Source organism: Typopeltis vanoorti, chromosome 8 (assembly GCF_054136105.1).
Source record: "Typopeltis vanoorti isolate ZY-2024b chromosome 8, IOZ_Tvanoo_1.0, whole genome shotgun sequence".
Classification (NCBI taxonomy): domain Eukaryota; kingdom Metazoa; phylum Arthropoda; class Arachnida; order Uropygi; family Thelyphonidae; genus Typopeltis; species Typopeltis vanoorti.
This window is the reverse complement of record NC_143556.1, coordinates 379948-395314: the sequence shown is the minus strand read 5'-3', so window position 1 is coordinate 395314 and position 15367 is coordinate 379948. Positions and strand designations below refer to the sequence as shown.

Below are 15367 nucleotides of genomic sequence, written 5' to 3'. Positions count from 1 at the left end.
ATGTCCCTTCACTCTGATGACCACACCAATCCTATGTGGTATACTTTCAGCAAGTTAACGATTGCGATCAATGAGAAGTTTGGACCATTCTTCCCATAGGCATGTAATGACATTCTGGACTGTTGTGAGGCTGACATCCCTTGACCTCACCTGATTTTCTAGTTCATCACACAAATGTCCTACATGGTTTAGATCATTTCTCCGTAGAGGAAATTCCAGTATGGTGAAGTTCATGTCCAGTAACCATGCAGTTACAGTACCTGCCTTATGACCATGCACCATACATTGTCTTTCTGAAAAAGACAATGGGCACTTCCTTTGAATCGCCACAACCTAGGATGCATTACTCTGTCTGCAATATTCAGATGTTTCTTGGAGTTCAATATTTTCCATTCTTCTCCTTCGTGCAAGCTTAGGCATTTCTTTTGAAAGTGATTTTATACCCTGCTTAGAAAGCAGTTCAGAACACCCCTAGCCAGGAAGGGACATCGTACCATGTAATGCATCACATGTTTATAACTGTATAATTTGGATGCTTGCTCTTGTCATAGCCATTTCATCGGAAGTGAGAGTTTGAAAGAGGCATTGTAATAGAATGCCATTTTGCAGGCATACATGTTCGGCAAATTGTTGACAACTTGGACTATCACTGGACAGCAATCAGCGATTCTGTAGTAAGATGGAAGGGGTGGAAATAAACTGTCCGTAGGGCGCAGTGAAGGATAATATGTAAATACCGCCATTCGACAGCTGACACATTTAATGCAGAGTTCCTGCAACGATTATAATCTGCACAAAAAACATTCAGAATTGAGGATCACAACACGAACATCATCCCACATTTCACTAGCCTCCACAGAACCCTGATCTTAGCCCTACATCACACAGATGTTCGATCTGTGAGATGAAGTGTAGCATTGGGTAAAGCAAATGAAAATGTGCAAGCTGGGGAAATTGTTGCCCATAACAGGTGAGTAATCACTAGGCTACTTGCTGCGCAGCTTGGTGCACAGCAAGTAGCCTAGGAAACCGTTAGATTAATCTTATAGATTTGCACAAGAGTAAGATTTCTTTGAGGATTGTGGTGCATTGTGAGCTGCCTCATATGAGACAGTTTCTTGCTTCAAATTCAATCTATGAGATCGAATATCCCTCCTATTCTTCACATTTGGCCCATAACATTTGGTCTTTGAAGTATGCCTTGAAAGAGGAGCTATTCATTGACATTGAGGGCATCCAACGTGGTGTGATCAAGAAGATAATGGAAGTTCCCGTTCAGAACTTCTATCATTTCTTTGAACACCTGTACAACAGAGTAAACATTATATGGAGTAGAAGGGAGATTATTTTGAATCTGTTATTGACAATTCCAAATATAGTTCTGTATTTTGGTATTATAATAATTGTTGTCTCATTACTTAATGGGCACACTGTCAGTAGCAGAGTATGTTCCTTTAAGGCCCTGGGTGCAATTTTCTTATAAGGCACTTTATGTAAAGGAATTTTTTAAATGTGGATTAACATAAAGTTAGGGAGTTTTTTTGCTTTTGAGCACATTTTACATTTTATCTTTTTCGTTTTCTTTTTTCTGCTCCTGATTCAAATCACCTTTTCATTTTAATACGTTCCTAATTTTTTTCCTATATGCAATAAAAATAAAATATAAAATAAATATTAGTTATCTAAAAATATATTAGATAATAAATAAATAAATATAAACGTTCACTAAATTTTTCGAGGAATATTATCTTTTTGCTATGTAATTTTTTAAGCCCCTCGAGATGAAAAGGCCCTAGGCACGCACCTAGTGCACCTGTTGGGTAACCTGCCACTGCAAACAATGTACACAAAATTGACTAAACGAAAGAGTTTGGGGAAGAATATAAAATATTACTATCAAGAAAATGTCAAAATATTATGTGTGTTACTGAATATGACTAAAATGTAAGGGGGATTTAGAGATGTTAAAGATTGCAGAAATCTGGATCATATATATTCTGGTAATCTGGAATAATTACTTTGAAAGTTGTTTAAAGAAACTCAGTTATCAGAATACTGGTAGAAATAAAAATCCTAAATGAATGTAGTCATGAGTACATTTCAATCTTGTGGACAAGCTTAGGTGTGGTGGAAATTATTTAGCAATGTGTTAACGGTATGATATAAAACAACAGGACAATTAACAACAAACGATGTATTTAATACCTGGGTAATATTTCCCTCAGTTTTAGACTAGGTTTAACTTGGACACAAACAATTATGGACTGACTATAAACGTAGAAAATAATTCCATATGTACCAGACAAACAAACATGTTATAAGTTAATGCTCTGACCTTCAACTAACAACGTTACATATTCAGACAACAGAAACAAGTAAGAAAATTCACCAAACCTTGATATATAAAATTTTTTTATTTTGCAGCCAGTTCTTGTGTTGGAGTTCATATTTGAATGACTGTCTTGCTAATTGCCAGCAAAGGTGGCTCAATTGGTAGTCTCTGCTACTATGGGCTCGCAAAAATTTAAGCAAGTTTGAGCGCGATTAGTAGTTGGAAGGGATTCAATCGTTCGATGCTGTTGGCACACTCTGCCTCGATGCATCTTTCGACTCCCTGGAGGTGTCACATAATAATAATAAAAAATCAAAAAAAAAAATAAATAAGAAGAATAAATTAATTCAGCTGCTGTTTTTTCTGTGATTATTGTTATTTTAATTAATATATTTTTTACAAAGCTTGATCGCGAGAGGGCTCTGTACACTGAAAACTGAAATACTGGGTAGTTTTTCATGTACATATTGTGCTATGCAGGATGTCGATAAGTTTTTCTGTAGTAGTTTTGTGTGCAATTTGGAATGATTCATTGTTGACTTATAAAATATTTTTTTCTCTTATTTTCCAACTGTAGCGATTTCTGTATGTGGTGCAATGAGTTTTTCATGACTGCTAAAAGGTAAGAAAGTTGTCTGAATATGTAACGTTGATAGGCCTAACTATACCAGCATGCTATTAGCCAAACATTTGATTATGGTGATTAGCGTTTTAGAGTAATTGTATTTTAAAGAATTCTTTAGAGAAATCAGTTCTATGAAGCTACGTTTTTTTAAAGGATTGCCTAATAGAAGTTTTCGAAATTTTGTTCTTGTAGCTAACCCTAACTTAACACATACAGGTTGATTAGATACAACATAAAATGATAAGGAAATATTTATTATCTTCTTTGCTGATATTTAGCTGGTGTAACATCGAGCATCTTCAGAGCACGAAAACAGTTCATAAAATAACAATTTGGTATAACATTGGGAATAGTTTTGTAACAGATTTCACAAGTAACTAAAGTCCTAATTAGTCCTAAAGTTCAAATTGGTATTTCATGTACTGTGGCAAGATGTTTTGTGCTATGAAGAAACTGGATATAATGCCAGCGAAATATCAGCAAATGATTATAAATGTTATTTTTATATCATTTTGTATCATCAATAACATGAAAATGAATAACCTGTACTGTGAACACATGAGCCTTTCCACACATAAGTGAACTCAAGATTCATAGATTTTCTATCAACAAAAAAGTTTTGGGATATTAATGAGGCAATGTTGTTCACAATAGAATAAAGACCCAAGTTCACAACTTAAACAGCCATCAACTAATGTGTCCCTCCTCATTCATATACAAACACTAGTGTTACTCAGAAATAATTTTCTAATATTCAGTGTTCTGTAACAGCATATGGATGATCCTTCTGGAGATACAAATATGTGAGATGCAAGGTAATGTGAGAAAGTATTTGGTTGGCAGCTCCTGTTATAGGCCAGGAAATGCAAAGGATGATGTGGGTGGTATGTATTGGCAAGTAAATTCAATAAGTAAAAGGTGGATAACTTTAATTATGTGGATATAGATTGGAAGGCAGAAAGGTCATATGGGCAAAAGGTATTGGAATTTGTGCAGCTTCTCAGGGATAATTACCTAAGGCAGCAGATAATTACCTGTGCAGTTAACGAGAGTAATCATTCAGTTGTAATCTAGGAAGTGGCTAAGCATGTGGAATTTTCAGTAAAGAAGGGTTTGATGTAGAATTAAAAGCTGGGAATTCCAAGAAACTTAGAAAATTGCTTTAAGCAGTACAATAGGAGGATATATTGCAAGGAAAAGATGTTAGCAGTGCAGTGCAGGTGGTAAAGGGGTGTTTGAAGGAAGAAGTAGCTAATTGCAAGAGTTAAGAGAAGTTATAAACTAGAAATGAAATGGACAAGTTATAGCATTAAGCAGGCATTAAAAAGACAGAGAAGCATATGGAAGAGATAGTTGGTCATAGAGGTGACCAACCAGCCTACAAGCAGCATAAAGCACAAGCCAGAAGAGTGACTAGTAAGGAAGGCCAAATTGGAGTATGAGAGGAGATCAGCTGAGCAAGCTAAGAGTAATCCAAAAGAGCTGTCAGTATGTGGCAAGCAAAAGAAAGAATGACCACAGTAAAATTATTTTGAAGAATGTAGATGGTGTAGAAGTGGAAGCAGACAAACTAGTTGAATTATTGAATAATCATTTTGCAATAGTATATCATCCATGTGATGATATTACAGTAATACATATGTCAGGATTTAAGATGGAAATAAGGACAGAGGGAGTCGAGTTACATTGGATCTTACACAATCATGATTGGGTTTAATTTAATTGGATCTTAAAGAAAAATGTCAGTACAGCTATTGCTCATTTATTACGAGAATGTGATAGGGGAATGTTAGTCCCTTTGATTAGATTTTTAATCAGAGTCCCAGCTGATGTGGAATTCCACAGGGATGGAACGAAGTAAAATTAGTTCCATTGCATAGGCCAATTAATATTTCAGGAGTGGTGGTCAAAGTATAGGAGAAGTAGGTCAAAGACAAAATATAGGAATGGGTTTTTGTACGGGGAGGGGAGATTGGCTTTGAAGGATAGGTAATGTTCAGTAACACATTTGTTTTTTGTAATAAGGTGACAGGTGGGCTATATGATCATACTAACTGTATGACACTGGAATTATCAAAGGCATTTGATAGTATATTTCATTCATATGTTACATCAAATGGGTATAGATAAGAGAGTAGTTGATGACAATATCAGGTGGTAGTTTATGCAGGTTATGCACTCCTGTAGAAGGACATTGACTAGTGGTGTGCCACTGAACTCTCTACTTCGACCACTACTATTTAATTTGTTCATTAATGATATAGGAAATAAGCTGAGAGGGAGTAGCTGTTTTCAGATTATGCAAAATTAAGTAGAGCTGATATTTTGATGTTTATGTTGATATTTTCCAGGATGATTTAAATAGACTGGTAGTATGGGCAAAGCAGAATGGATGCCAATTTAATGTGAAAAAGTGTAAGGTTATGCATTTTGGAATGAAAAGATTACCAGTTCTATATCATATTGATGGTACCATACTCCAAGAACTTGATGAAGCCAGAGCCTTGTGGATATTGCTGGATAGGGAGTTGAAATTGAATGGGTGTATTGCAAAAGTGGCTAAAATAGTTCATAGAATTACCTAGATATTGAGAAATATCCTGAAATGCAAGGATAAAAAGGTTATTATTCCTCTTTATAAGGTTTTGATAAGGTCTCATCTGGATTATTGTGCACAGATTTGGTTGCCTGAGTTTTTTGCAGGTGTGGTTTGTAGGTTTTTGCAGCTGTTTATTTGGTGAGTGAATGGAATAGATTGCTAGTCAGTTGTGTGTGCGCGCTTTGTTGGTGAATAATTTCAGTGCAAAATATGACAGCCATTGCCAATTGCTGATTAATGTTTTTAAAATGAACCTCTCGCAATGAGTCTATGGACTCATTGGCGATACGTGCATATATAATAATAATAGTAATATTATTCTCGGCTTCAATAATACTGGCCTTTTGGATCCAAAGTACTGAATGTGGGTAAAGGTGGATGTCCAAGTTAGTGTCTTAACTACCTCAACTGCCTTTTTTTTGTTTCCGTTAGATGTCTTTGATGGCTTTCTTCAAAGATGAAAGGATTAGGAATGCTATCCTGCCATATATTTTCTAGTAATGTTTGAAGGCATGTTGTCCCAAAGCTGTTGATGATATTAACTGCTTGTTGAGTAATGTTCCACGTCTGGGCACCATATGTAAATATGGCTTGACTGATGGTTTTGTACAGAATACAAAATCATACTGAATACAACAAAAATGCTCTTTCTAAATGAGAGTTATGCTTACCAAATTAAAGATCAATATCAAACAAAAGTTCTTAAATTATTGAAAAAAAAAGTTACCTCTTGGCTAAAAGAAATGGATTTTTTCCCCATCAAGATAAGACTGTTTCATAGTAAACATCTGCATGATGCTTTACATCTAAAGAAAAACAAACAAATAGTATTGCAATGCCCCTTCCCCCTCTTTGCCTAGTTTTTACAGTACTACCCCCCCACCATATCTGCAGATTCCCTTTCTCCAGTTTTAGTTACCTGTGGTCAACTCTGATCCTAGAAATATTAAATGGAAAATTCCAGAAATCAACCATTCATAAGTTTTAAATTCAACATCATTAATGCTATTGTCATCCAAAAGTCTAACTTTGAAGTTAGACTTTTGGATGACACTTAACTTCAAAATTTCTATATTCCTTGTGCTTTTTTTTGTTGTTTTCCATCTTGGCTCCCATTTTATTTTTTCTATTAAGAGATAATTCTATTTTAGATCTAATCTCTTGGCTAAAAGAAATGGATTTTTTCCCCATCAAGATAAGACTGTTTCATAGTAAACATCTGCATGATGCTTTACATCTAAAGAAAAACAAACAAATAGTATTGCAATGCCCCTTCCCCCTCTTTGCCTGGTTTTTACAGTACTACCCCCCCCACCTTATCTGCAGATTCCCTTTCTCCAGTTTTGGTTACCTGTGGTCAACTCTGATCCTAGAAATATTAAATGGAAAATTCCAGAAATAAACCATTCATAAGTTTTAAATTGCACATCATTAATGCTATTGTCATCCAAAAGTCTAACTTTGAAGTTAGACTTTTGGATGACACTTAACTTCAAAATTTCTATATTCCTTGTGCTTTTTTTTGTTGTTTTCCATCTTGGCTCCCATTTTATTTTTTCTATTAAGAGATAATTCTATTTTAGATCTAATTCTATTTCAGATCCTCTGTGTACTCTTGGATCTGTTATCATTTCTCACATTTTGATATTGCTGATTGACAGAAAAGATTGACATGACAGAAAAGAATTTTTTAGTACATGGCGAATAGAGAACTGGAGATAATCTCTCCAATTTGTTTAAGAGTGTCATTAGCAAGCATGTGTAGACTAGATGTTTGCTTGGAGAGGTGCGAATTTGTGAAATGGATTTCAAGAAGTAGCTGTGAGTGCCCTGACTATGAATGAGGATAAGGAAATGTATGTTAGGTATTGTGTGTATGAAGGCCAGAGTTTGTCTCCCATGATAAGTTTTCTGACTCCAGAGGTACCTGTATAATAATTGGACACAGATTGGAAAAAGGAATGGTCAAAGGGAGAAAAGAAAATAGAATTTATACAGCTGCTGCTAAGAAATAATTCCTCGTCAGGTGAGATGCACACCACTTTAGTGTGGTGGTGGATATGAACTTTGGAGATGACTTTGCTCTCTGGAGAAGTGAAAATTTCTCTAGTAGGATTCTGTGATGCCACACAGGCATGCACTGGAAACATAGCAGGCAATGGCAAACCATGTCTACATATTTTTCCAAGAACATCTAATGAACACAGGCTTAAATTATTCATATGGGTCCCCCAGGAAATTTTTGAGGTCAGAAGGCATCAAAACAGTTATTGGGAACATCAGAGTGAAACTTCCAATGAAATGAAAGTTGGATCAAAGCCTTCAGGAAGTTTATTCTCCAGTACAGTTAATTTCAGAAGAAATTGTCTCCACTTTACTGACTGACATAAAATAGGATCATGGAATGTAAGAAGTAATATAAATCAAGGAAAACTGGTACTGGTAAAAGAGAAAAAATTAGAACAACTCAGATTAAGATTTTAGAAAATAATGAGCTTAGATAAACAAGAATGGGTTACTTCAATACTGATGACTTTAGGATTTACTACTCTAGACATGAACATTTCAGAAGAAATGAAGTGGCATTTATAGTTAGAAAAGAGAATACTGAAAACTACATTTTAGGATTTAACCTTGTATGTGACAGAATAATCCAAATCAGAATAGATGCATATTGTATAGATGCATGAGTGTATGTCTCACTCATACAAGTATATGCACTCACTGTAGATGCAAGTGAACAAGAGGTAGAAGAATTTTACAGTAGATTGCAACAGTTAGTGTATGCTATAGATAATAGAGATATTCTATTGATTTCTGTTTGGTATGAAATGCAAAAGTGAGAGAAAAAGCAGAAAAGGATGAGTTTTTTTTGTCAAGAAGAAGCCAGTGACTATTGGATTTTATTTAAATCATATAAATGAAACATTGAAAGTAGATGTTGAAAATAAAGATACAAAATTTGAATGAGGAAGAGAATTAGAACAGTGGGAAGAAACAATAATAATAGAAATCGAAAGAAGCTGATTAAATCAACAAGATGAAACAATGTAAATGTCTGACAGAAGAAGATATTCAGATAGCAGCAAAAAAAAAGAAAAGAAAAATGAAATGTTAGAGAAAGAAAGGGGTAGACAGTTGAATGCAGATTTTCAGAGACAGACCAGGAACATAAAGAAAAACATTTAAACAAAAGTGCAAGGAAATTGAAGAAAGTAACATTATAGGCAGATCAAGAGATCTGTTTACAACAATAAATGAGGTTACAGGAAAGTTTAACCCTAGATTAGGAATACTAAAAAAGTAATAAGAGAAAACGTTTGATAGAAGAAGTGAAACAAAGATGAAATATGGGTGAGGATTTGTGCAAGAAATATATTAATATCGAAACGAATTTAAAATTAGAAAATTGGTTAAGTTACCTATGATAATGCAAAGTAAGGTGATATGAAAAATGGAACAGTTGCCAAAAAGAAAATCTCCTTGAGCTGATGAAGTGTCAGTGGGATCGTTGAGAGCAGCTGGGGACAAAGTAGTGAAAAAAAGCAACTGAAAAAATCTGGCAACAGAGTTGGAAGAAAATATCCTGACAGAGTTGGTAAAACATCAATACTCATTCTTCTCCCCCCCCATAAAAAAAGCCAAATCCCAGAGCATGTGAGAATTGGAAAACCTGGAGTGTCCATGTGTGGGCTAAGTATTTTCTTTTTTTTTTATGTGAATGTGCAAGAGAATTGCCATTGCCTCGGATGAAGTTTTTCAATCTAATTCATAGTTCGCAAAGTTTCAAATGGAGTGGAAAGAGCGTTCCACTACAAAAAGGTCGCTCTGAGATAAAGTAGCAAACTACAGCCCAATTCATATCTCTGGAATGTTTGTTAAAGTATTGGAAAAAGTTGGTTAATGGCAAAATTCAACAGTTGGTTAATAGAGATCTGATGCTGTGTAGTGGGTAGCAGCTTTGTGAAAGGTAAATCCGTGTTTTAGTAATTTATGATAAAGTGACAGGAAATCCGTGGCAGTTGTGTGTTTGGTTGGCAAGGGTGTGCAGGCTAGATATTTTGCAGGGAGAGTGGTGAATGGATTTCCAATTAGTTGAGTTTTCTAATAGTGAATGAGTGTAAAGAAAAATGTGATAGGTTTTATGTTTTTGACAGTCTTGTGGGACTCCCATGATGAGTCTCTGTACTCCAGGGAGATACCATATAATAATAATTTATCAGTTTCGTATATTTTTTTATACATTTGTTTATTTGTTTTATATACATTTATTTGTATATCTGACACCTTACTCCAGATACAAATATTGAAACTTTTAAACCACTTTCATGTCTCTAATAAGTGGGGTTGTAGTGTCATATCAGATAATGAAATTCATCTTTCACCTAAAGATAATCACAAACATAGTGGTATTTCAACCTGCAGCCTGCTAGTTGGAGAGCAGAGACAATAACCACTCAGCCAATGATATTGTCACCCTGTGTTTTTAATATCATCAAAGTCTTGATGATATTATATATACTTTCAGGGGTTGTGAAGGATAATTATGATATTACTAGATGAAAAAGTTACACCATTACTTACATCTGATAAATAATTTTCTCCAAATTAATCTATTATCTGTCAAGACTGATATCAGATCTTATATTTCTGTCTTTTAAGGTGCTTTTGTACTCTATCAATCCATCTACATCTTGGCCTTCTGGTCTTTTTCCTGTTAACCTGGCAGAGAACACTTGTTTTGATAATCTTTCCTTTCTCATTCTGTTTAAGTGACCATACCCCCTCCCCGAGCTTTATTATCACATTCTTGAATGCTAACAATGGCAAGTTCTTTCATATATCCTCGTTATTCATCTGGATTGATGTGATAAAATCCTATCACTAGCTTAAATGTCTATCATATCACCTCTTTCTATGCACCAAACTCTACCGTCACCTTTTTCAACCTCTCTCTCCATAGCCAGCAGTTCAAAGTCCTGATATTGCCTTTGTCACTCACCTCTGGACTCTCAATGATGTCTTCACATCACACTGAAAACAAGGGGACCAGATTGAAGCACACATTTATTCCTACATGTTAGAGTACTTCTTATCTTAGAAGCACTATGGTGTACAGCCTTTGCAACATATTCCCTTCATTTCACTGTCAACCATCACCTCCAAATATCTAAATTCATCCACTTCCTGCAGTACGGCACCATTGATATAGTACACAGCATTATATTTCTGCGGTCCAAGGTGCAACACCTTGCACTTCCTCGTGGCATAAACTCCTTTGTCCAAATAAAAAAGTCTATTCAAATCTTCCTGAAGGCATGCATCAGCAGTATCAATTTTTATGTTAGAAATCATTATTTCTAACCCAGTTCTCAAATCCATAAGTTAAAATTGGTTTGAGCAGTCTTGTATACAGCTAATTTAGTGTTTTGACTAATTTCTTTCTTATTCCATATAAATTTATTCAGCTGACTTTAACCAGTTGAAAGTTTATTTTTCACTTGGTTAGAGTATAATAAAATTAGTTTAATCCTTTATCCAAGTGTGAGCAAACAAAGTTTGCACCTGAAAGTATCTTCAGGACTGGGGTAAGGTGGTACAACAATCCTGGTGTTGTACCACCTTACCCCAGGGTTGCTTCTCTCCATGTTTTTTCCTGTTGTAAGCACTCTTGCTCTTCCAATGAAAACAAATATTCAGAGACATTTCTGGAAGCACATATATTCATCTACTCCTGGGGATGCAGCAAAGCAATGATATAGGATGCAAGAAATTTACTGATTTAAGACAAAGTATGGGTAATTTGTGGGTTTTGTCATTGCTATACTAGATAGACATTGCTGGATAATTTATAGTGATGATATACACTTGATGTTTGAAGGCATATTCAGTACAATGAAAATTGAGCACAATTAAAATACTAATAGCATTTTAAAAAGCACCACCAAAGATTAAGAAAGACAACAACCAGTTTAAAAATAATAAAATAAATTATGAATTAATAGATTGATACAATAATATTTCCCATAGAGGGGATTACTGAAGACCACCAAATCTAGTAGGCTTTGGTTGAATGTTGTTGGTTGGCTTTGGTTGAATGTTGAAATTATTTTTGTTTTAAGGCTGTATGATGCTGTTCAGTTTAATTCAGTCATTGTTTAAATCAAAGATATAAGCTATCACAGTGCTCTTTAGAAAAATGTTCTATTAGGAACATTTCAATCAATTCAACTGAATAAATATTTGTAGAATAAGTGATAAATTAGTCAAAATAGCTATATAAAAGACAGGTGTTCAGACCAATGGAGCTGCTACTGGGTTAGAAATAAACAGATGATCCAAGAAATACTATGTAATGATTCTCTATCCTTCCTGGTATTGATTAGTTAGACACATTCAGGAATGTAAGTCTTGTGAACAATTTCTGCATACTTAACAACCAGCACGTCTAATTTTTTCCCATGCTGTAATTTTATTTATGCCATGCAGTTTCAGTGTAAATACAATTCAAGCTATAATTTTAAAGTACCTGACTTTATCTTTCCATGCTAAGAAAGACAGTGAATTTAGTTGCAAGTTGGCTGCTGTGTTTTTTGTTCATAAAAATGTTTAATAATTCATGACTTCCTTCAGTTTTTGTTACTTATATATTACTGTTTCCTTTACCAAATAAAATGCCATAATTAAAATTTTGTTTTAAAACTCTTCCTATTCCTATATCAAGAAGTCACATCTTAAGATTAAAATTTTGTTTTCTTTTAGGGAGAGAATTGAATGAATATGATTGACTAATCTGGTATACTGAGAAAAGTTAAGGAGGGATAATAAGAGAAAGGAATGAAAAGAAAAATTGGCGTGTCATATAACACAGTGATTTTGTCTATTGAATGTTTTTATATATGTTTGCTGAAATGCTTCTGTATATTAGTGAGACATGGCTGACAGAAGATGATATAGTTAGTGGGATAGAATGCGAACGGTAAAGTATGTTCAGGAGGGACAGAGAGAAAAGAATAGGAGAGGAGTTATTGATGATAGCAGATGAATTGCAGCCGAAGAGAATAGAAGTTCAACTGCAGAATAGTGAAAATAGCACATTTGAGGCGCTATTTGGTGAGATTGAGGCCAGCAGAACAAAATGTACAGTTGGGTGTTGCTGTAGACCAGATGATGGAATAAATGATGGAGGTAGTATGCATAGGCAAATAGACTCATCAAGTGGAGGACAAGTAACTATTATGTGGGAATACAACTATGGTAACACTGAATGGAAGGAGGAGTGGACACATGGGAGGAAGGAAATGGATTTTATGCAGTTACATAGGGATAACTACCTGAGATAGCATGTAATGGAATATACTAGGGGTTCGAGAGTGATTGACCTAGTAATTGCATCTGAGAATTTGACTGTAATGAATATGACGATGTTGCCACCAATTGGTGAGAGTGATCATCTTGACCTGGGAGGTGGCTAAATGTGTGGAATTTTAAATTAAGACAGGGTACATGTGGAATTACCAGGCTGGTAAGTATGACTAGCTTAGGAGATTGCTTGGTTCAGTGCCATGGCATGTAAAACTGCAAGGGCCAGATGTTGATAGTGCTGAATGGGAAGTGGTAAAGGAGCATTTGAAGAAGGTAATGGCTGACTGCATATCTCTCTATGTATATGCATAGTGAATTTACTTGCAGCATATCAAAGGAACTGTTTGGGATTCTCTTTAGCTTGCATTGCTAATTTCCTTTCATAATCTGCTTTTGTTTTTCTTACCACACTAGTTACCCTTCTGGCCTGTGCATGGAGTCTGGATAGAAATCAAGTGGGCATTAAATGGATGAATAACACCATTAAGCTTGAGCTGCAAAAAAAAGAAACAACTGTGGAGGAATTTAAGGAGAAATGTGACCTGCAGGCACACGGACAGTATAAATCACAGGCCAGAGGGGTAACTAGTGTGGTAAGAAAAGCAAATGCAGATTATGAAAGGAAATTAGCTATGCAAGGTAAAGAGAATCCCAAACAGTTCATTCGATATACTGCAAGTAAAAGAAAAAATGTATATGGCAGAATAATTTTAAGGAATGCCGATGGTAGGGAGGTGACTAAATCAGTTAAAATAGTAGAATTACTAAGTGAGCACTTTGCAAAAGTATATCATCCAGGTGGTGATATTGCAGGAATGAGGGAACTAATAGCTTATACATGAATTGAGATGAATGACATGGAGGTGAATAGTGTATTACAAACCTTAATGTGAATACATCTGTGGGATTGGATGGTATACCAGCTCGTGTCTTATGTGAAGTGGCAAAAGAATTATCAGTGCCTTTAACCACTTTGTTTAATTTGAGTCTCAGGTCTGGGTTAGTCCTGAGGGGGGGTGGAAAGAGGGGAATATAGTTCCACTGCATATAGGAGGTTCCATGACTGCTGTTGCAAATTACTGACTGATCAGTATATCAGGAATCATTGTCACGGTTTTGGAGAAATTAGTCAAGAGCAAAATACAGGAATGAATAGATAGCACCTCTGTAGCACAATTGGAAGAATGACGGTACATTGTGCCCTTCATTTGAATAGGCGTAAATTCAATTCTTGTCATGATGGGAGGAATCTTTATGTTGACAATTTTCAATTGAAGTCTTAATGGTGAGTGAGTCGATCTCATATGGAAGTAGCAGGGTTTCCTCCTAGAAACTCGTGTTTTTTATCCTGCATACAGACAAATCAGCCCTTCAGAACACATGGAATTTACAGACAAAAAATACTAGTTGTGGTGGAGGTGGGGGATAGATGACGTTGGTGGAGATGATTAGTAGTAGAGGTTCGGTGTATTGGTTGAGACAGTTGTATAATAGTCGGTGTTCTCCCGTGATGAGTCTTCAGACTCCTTGGAGGTGTACAAATAATAATCATAATAATGGGATACGGTTTGGGGGATAGCATGGTTTTGTGAAAGGTAGATCATGCCTCAGTAACTTACTCACGTTTTATAACAAAGTGGCAGCTAAACTGGATAAGGGTAATGGGTTTACAGTGATACTGCTCGACCTTGCTACGGCCTTTGACAGGATACCTCATGGAATCAGTAAACTGTATCATATAGGGTTGGTAAGGTGCATAGGAGTGTGGTTGATAGAGAGATATCAGAGAGTAGTTTATTCTGGAGTAGTCCAAAAGAATGACTAGTGTGCCACAGGGTTCTGTTCTTGGACCACTGCTATTTAGTTTGTTCATGAACGATATACACCCTCTGTCCAAAAAAGAAACCGAACTTTTCGAAAATAGAAAAAGGTAGCGGCCCTGCCTGTTGTATCTTTTTGCTGTCGAAATCGGCAACCTTCATTAGTATTGTGTCAAATGTTTATGATATTTGTATCATTAGAAGCCGAGTTATAGTGCCAAGAGTGACAGTGTGTTTTGAACGGTCGGTCGTCACGATATTCATGCTGTACGCAACAAATTCTCACTATCAATTGCTTCAGTACTTCGAGATAAAACTCATCATTGACTATTTGGCCAGGGGGAATGAATTCTTTGTATAATGCCCTTGGAATCGTAGCAGCAAATCAGCATTGTCTTTACTTTTGACTTTTGCAAGCGACTTTTTTTCGGATGCCCCACTTCTGGTGGTCTCCATTCAGCACTCTGGGAGTGTTGGTGGATAGGGAGTTGAAGTTTAGGGGGCACATTGAAGAAGGGACTAAATCAGCTCATCAGATCACTTGGTTACCGAAGAATACTTTAACGAGCAGAGACATGCAGGTTATTGTATCTCTTTATTGAGCCTTGATAAGACCCCCAACTTGA

The 15367-nt window shown here is 35.6% G+C and overlaps 1 long non-coding RNA gene across 1 annotated transcript in view; it reads left to right on the top strand.

The window, feature by feature from the left end:
- Positions 1-2819: 2819 nt before the first annotated feature.
- LOC150103666 (uncharacterized) overlaps positions 2820-15367 on the top strand; it is an 84069-nt gene continuing 71521 nt past the window's right edge. Inside the window, exon 1 of the long non-coding RNA XR_016548712.1 lies at positions 2820-2954. This is a non-coding gene — a long non-coding RNA (uncharacterized LOC150103666). The remainder of the gene's footprint in view (positions 2955-15367) is intronic.